The sequence below is a fragment of the Grammomys surdaster genome, unplaced genomic scaffold (genome assembly GCF_004785775.1).
Source record: "Grammomys surdaster isolate TR1022 unplaced genomic scaffold, NIH_TR_1.0 130, whole genome shotgun sequence".
NCBI lineage: Eukaryota > Metazoa > Chordata > Mammalia > Rodentia > Muridae > Grammomys > Grammomys surdaster.
Window position 1 is genome coordinate 25,540,514 of NW_021604588.1, and position 6,000 is coordinate 25,546,513.

A 6,000-nucleotide genomic window follows, 5' to 3' on the forward strand; every position below is an offset into this window, starting at 1 on the left:
TGGGGAAACACTTTATTTTATTTTCCTCTTTGTACCTCCAGACCATGGGATGGTGCCACCCATGTGGAATAGATGTTTTCTCTGTTAATTATCCCTAGAAACACCTTCACAGATACACCCAGAGATGTGCTCTGTTGAGTTTCCTAGGAGCTCCTCAGCCCATCAAGTTGACAATCAAAGAGAACTATCAAATACCCCAGAGAACATATGTAGGTAACTCCTACCTGTCTGTCTGCACCTCAGTCGAAGTCTTGTTGTCTCTTGAAATGGCAAGAGAGCCCCCAGCATTCCCTGACTCAGACCCTTTGATGTCAAGAAACGCTTGGGGTAAGGTTACAACTCTTTTATGGATTTACCGTCATGCCAGGGTACAAGATGTGTTTCCTGCTTGGGTCTTGGCTAGATGCACGCTCTTGGTACAGGAAGTGGGGTCAGGCCTACTCAGAGAACATAGTCTGAGATTGAGCAAGGACCAAACCTCCTTAGAAAAATGGGAATCTTATTTTCAGACTAGGAAAGATACTGGCAGGTAAAAACAACAGATGTCTACCCCAGATGCCAACAAGAGTCAAAATCATACAAATGAACCAAGCACAGTTACACACTCGTTTCTGGACTGTGCCAGGAGAGGGTCACATCTACACGAGGGGACACTACTTACATGGCAACAGTTCACACCACATTCTACAGGAGAATCTTTTCTGATGAATGGATTAGGGCCTTGCCTGCTTTGCTTCAGCACTGAAGGAAGCTGACCCTTTCCAGTCTTTGCCACAGGCACTCTGTTCTAGGAGACTGTTCTTCTGTAGCAATAAAAATGTCTGAACTATCTTTTCTGCCCTCACAAGCTTGAGTAGCATTCTCACCGACACTACCTGGCTCCTGGCACTCCTAACAGATCCTTCTCTGTGCTACATAGTAATCAGAGAACAGCACTTATATTGGAATCTGGTGAACATGTTCATCAGAACAGCCTCATTTTGTAAAAGGAGACATGAGACCCTGTGGGATGAGTGGACGCCCAGTTTAGTAAGAAGGACGTTTCAAGTAGAAGAAAGGGAAGAACCAAAATATTTAAAAGGAAGGAGGAAAAAGAACACTCAGTCATTACAAGAGCAACCTTTATTAAAAGAGCTCACAGAGCTAGTGACATCACCCATATGCCCAGCACTGATGAAGACAACGCCAGATGGAGTCTGAGAGCCAGAGCAGAGCTGTGGGCTAATTATCAAAGTCTCTCCATCCCCAGGATAACAGTCCTGGCAGGCCGTGATGACTGCTGCCAGTGGAGAGAAAGAAATTACCCAGGTTGATGCTGCTTCCAAATAATTGATAATTTGCCTAAATGAACAAATCAAGTAAGATTTAACTGTTGGCTGGAATTGCCACCCAGCAGCGGCAAAGTGTCTGATTTCCCCAGCACCTCACATGGCCGTCCATGTGTGTTCTCCTCCCCATCCTCCCCTCTTCTTTTTCTAAACCAAGTATAATTGTTTAATGGCATTGATGGGGAATAGACTTGGACATTATAAATGACACTGTGACAGGACTGTCAGCTGGTGACAGCCCACTGACAGCCCCTGTGAGAAATTAATCATTTGAGATGCTTCGTGATTTGCTCATTTAATGGTGCAAATAAGATTGTGGTTTCTAATCACACACCATCTTTTACTTAAAGAATCCCTGTCTTTTCCCCGGGAGAATTCAGTTGTTTTTCTTTCAGCAGGATGGGTGCCGACTGGGGTTAAACTTTGGGACTGTTTGGTGGTAGTTCACCCCAAGGAGCAAGGAGACATTTTCCCTGGGGAAATTCTCACTGGAGCAGAGTCTGAATTTAGTTTTCCTCCCTTGCTACTTGTTTAAGAAGGCTTTCAAGGGGGGAGACGTAACCTGTTGGGACAGATGCTAATGAAGATAGAGGGCTAAGGAAGCAGCAGAGCTATTTTTAGCTGGGTAATGGGGAGTAAACGGGGCCACCCTGTGACATGCTAAGAGATGCCTCACTCACTTCTGCTGGAACTCCCACACTGTCTGCTGGGCAGACATCTGTTAATTGCTTTCTCTTGGACTTCGTTTGACATTTGGAGAAATAGAAGGAGACTACCTAACCATCCTCCTCCCCAAAACCCTAAATGGTGTCTCTGTGGGGTTTTGGAGCCAGGGAGGAAAGGAGGCCAGGTGGGTTTGAAGCCTGCTCTCTCCTGGGGTGTACAGAACGCTGGACACGATGTGCCTAAGGCGCTCTGACCTGGTTTGGCGGATGCCTGTGTGGCTCCAGGCAGTCAGAAGCACAGAAGTTTCTCCCAGCTGCATCGTCTGGCCCTACATTTGGTCAGAGCATGTGCTTAACTCTGCACATGCATGCATACTAACCCGGAAAATAGGGTCTTCAGACACCACAAAGGGAGGGGATATGCTCAACATCAACTTGTGCTTCTCTTAAAATGACCGTATGTAACACAGTACCACGTGCAATGGCCATTTAAGACAAAAACCTAACAGATTTCCCATTTTAGAACAAAATGACTTCTTCCACTCATTTTGCCACCATTGGTGTTTGCTTGAAGAGTAGCTACTGACACCCGTCAAGAGTCAAGGACTGGAGGTTGTAGTTTGTCTCTCCTAACCTCTGCTCACCAGCACTAAATTGCTTCTGGGTAAGTAGACCTAGGCATGTACTGTGATCAGTGGCCACTGGGTGGCAACAAAGGTCCTCTTGGACTGTCAACTGGCAGTGACTGACATGGGAAATGGGCCCACCTTTTGGTGTCACAAGGACTATGGGAAGCCTGGAAACACCTTCATAAATACCATTCGCACGCTTCCTATTTGACCCATGTTTGCAACCACCCTGTGAATCTCACAGAGTCTAAGGACTTGATTTCCCAGAGGCACAACCGATAGAGCTAAGCTGTAGCCACAGTTGTGACAGATGAGGGGTGCTGAGTTCTTAGACACAGAACTGCACCATATGGTGAAGTCTCCACACTTCTAGTTTGGAAAGTCAAACGTTTAAAACCGATGCTGATGCTTATTCCTCCCCGAGATCTAAGGCTTTCTTCATCGCAAGATGAAGAAAAGACAGGGAAAGAAAAAAAAAAAGAAACAATTTTACTAAGGTAAATAAGCCTTCAAGTTGGAGAATTTATGTCTATCTAGTCTAGGCTTCTGTCCAGCCTCTCTCAGGCATGGCTCTGAAAGCCGTTATATGGTCCCTGCTGGGCCATCTCTTGCCAGTTTTCCCACAGTTACCTTCTGTTCCAAGAAGGAATTCAGAGAGAGCAAGCTGGGGATGTGGCTCAGTGGTGGGTTCTTGTCTAGCATGCGCAAAGCTGTGTTTGGCCTCTAACACATCAACAAGAAAACAGAAGAGTAATACAAGACCCAAAGAGAGAGAGAGGATATAAACATTGACAGCTCCCATCTTTGAGAAGAATTCTAGAAGGCTCTATGAGATGCCAGCATGACTGAGATATGTGGCTGACGCATTGGGTAAAATGTTCTGGGTGCCTCAGCATGAGGCTGATATTTGACTGAGGGAGCCAGATGACATACATCTGGGGCGCACGCCATCCATTGAAGGTATGCACAAAACATTAAGAGACAGTCCCTTCCCGAGTTTAAGAGGAGCTCCCTGCCTGACTCCTTAGAATCTGGGATATTGTCTTCACGTTCAACATGAACTACTGGTCATCGGAATGCTGGCTTTTGTACTGGAACTGAGACCATCAAGTCCTGGGCTCTCCAGAGGGCGTCAACCTCTATGGTTACACACGTCACCTCCTTACAGCAGATCTGCTTGTGTTGATGTCTTTACCATCCTGTTGATCACATACAGATGTATACATATTCACACACATGCGCACACATGCATGCACACACTCCTATAGAGAAGGAGAGAAAGGGGGTAGGGAGAGAGATAGATAGAGGCAGAGATAGAGATAGACAGATGGATAGATAGATAGATAGATAGATAGATAGATAGATAGATAGATGGATAGCTAGAGATAGAGACAGGGAGGGAGGGAGAGAGGAGGGGAGGGAGGGAGGATAATGGAGACTCTGCGTTAAACAATTCTCAGCTCTGCATCCTCGTATCTGGTTCTGTGGCTGGACCGAGGTGTCGACATCAGACCAATGGGCTTTTGTGTTGGCTCTGCTCCATCTCTACTGTTTGTCTTCTTTGTCTCAGCGTTCCCTTATTTTTAATGGTAATAATTATAAATACTCACAATGAGGATAATTATGAGCTCCATATGATGCAGACACGTTTCTCAGCACAGTGTTTAGCAATCAGTTAAGTGTCTCTTAGCTTTGTTAGGCAGCCTTCAGTTTCTGTCAATCTGTTGTCAACAACGTCAGTGAAGTAAGTTATTCTGTCTTTTTCATAAGTGGAAAAACTCTAGTCAAGAAAACAGGTCTCTCTCTCTCTCCCTCTCCCTGTCCCTCTCCCTCTCCCTGTCCCTCTCCCTGTCCCTGTCCCTCTCCCTTCCCCCCCCTCTCGATGTGTGTGGGGTTAGAATGGACAAAGGAAGAAGGGTGACCTGTGGGCACACTACCAAGGCTTGGGTGTACAGTAAACACTGCAGGTCGTAGCCACTGAGCTGGGTTGACAGGTGGGAGCTGTGAATAAAATGTCTGGGTAGCTTCTGATGCAAGGCCTCAGGGGAGCTCAGCCAGTGGGGATAGCTGCCATTTCTGGGGTGACAGTTCTTGGCTTCCTCAAACAGAGATGCAGAGAGGTGGAGGGCAGATTGCTAGGAAAAGTTTTCATACATAGGAGATGACATCAGAGCATCTTGGCTCCCTGGTTGGCTTTGTAACCTCTCTTAGTGTTAACAATTCTTCCTTAGAAGGAGAGCACGGACACAGACATTCTCAGGGAAGTGCCTGCTCTTGCTAGTCTTCTGATAGAGATTCAAACATCAAAGTTGAGTGTTGCAGCCTGCCAAGTGTCCTCCCTGCTCGAGTGCTCACCCTTCTCATTTGTCTTATGTTTAGAGAGTTTGTGATGCCTCCATGGTCTCATGTTGCTGACTCCTCTTAGGACACAAAATAATCTTATTCATGCATACAATTCAATATTAAGACAGTTCCAGAATCCATATTCTATTTCTGTTTCATTCTAAATATTAGCACACAGTAGTTTTACAGACTAATGGGGTTTGCTCTGATATGTCCATAGACTCACGTGCCACACACCTTTCTACCCTCTCCTATCTCTGATCCCATCCTTGAATTCCCTCCTGGTCCTTAGTATTTCTTCTTCTTTCAGATTTTTTTTTTAATAAAAAAGAAGCCATGTGATTTTTTTTGTCTATTTGTATCTGGCTTACTTTGTCTAACATAATCTTATGTTCTATTAATTTTCCTGCAGAAGGTAAGAATTTACTCCTTATGGATAAATAGTACTCCACTGTGTTTATATACTACATTTTCTCTATTCAGTGATCTGTTGACCAATACAGAGGTCAGTTCTACCACATGCCTGTGGCGAATAGCAACATGTGCAACCTGAGGCTGTCTCTTTGATATGCTGACTGTATTTCCTCTATCTTTGCGCCCAAATGTTAGATGGCTGGGTCACATGGTAGATATGCTTTTAGGTTTTTAATAGTGGCTGTCCTAATTTACAACCTGCCCCCCCACACACCCCAGTTCCTTTTTATCCATGCCCTTGGTAGCTAGCATTTTTTTCTTGGCAGTAACCATGCAACTCTGCATCTTAAAGTTAAATTCTTTTTATTTTAATCCTTGAAATGGCTTACTGCCTATGTCTATGCTTCTGCCTGAGGTATGGCTCCTGAGGCACTAAGGTCCTGATGACACAAGCTGAATCTCTATTTAACCTACCCTTCCAGGTATGTAAGGGTCACCTTTCTCCATCAGTGTGCCCAGGGCAGGCATGCAGTAACACATGACCACTGCTCCGTTTTCTCCCTCTCCCTCTCCCTCTCCCTCTCCCTCTCCCTCTCCCTCTCCCTCTCCCTCTCCCTCTCC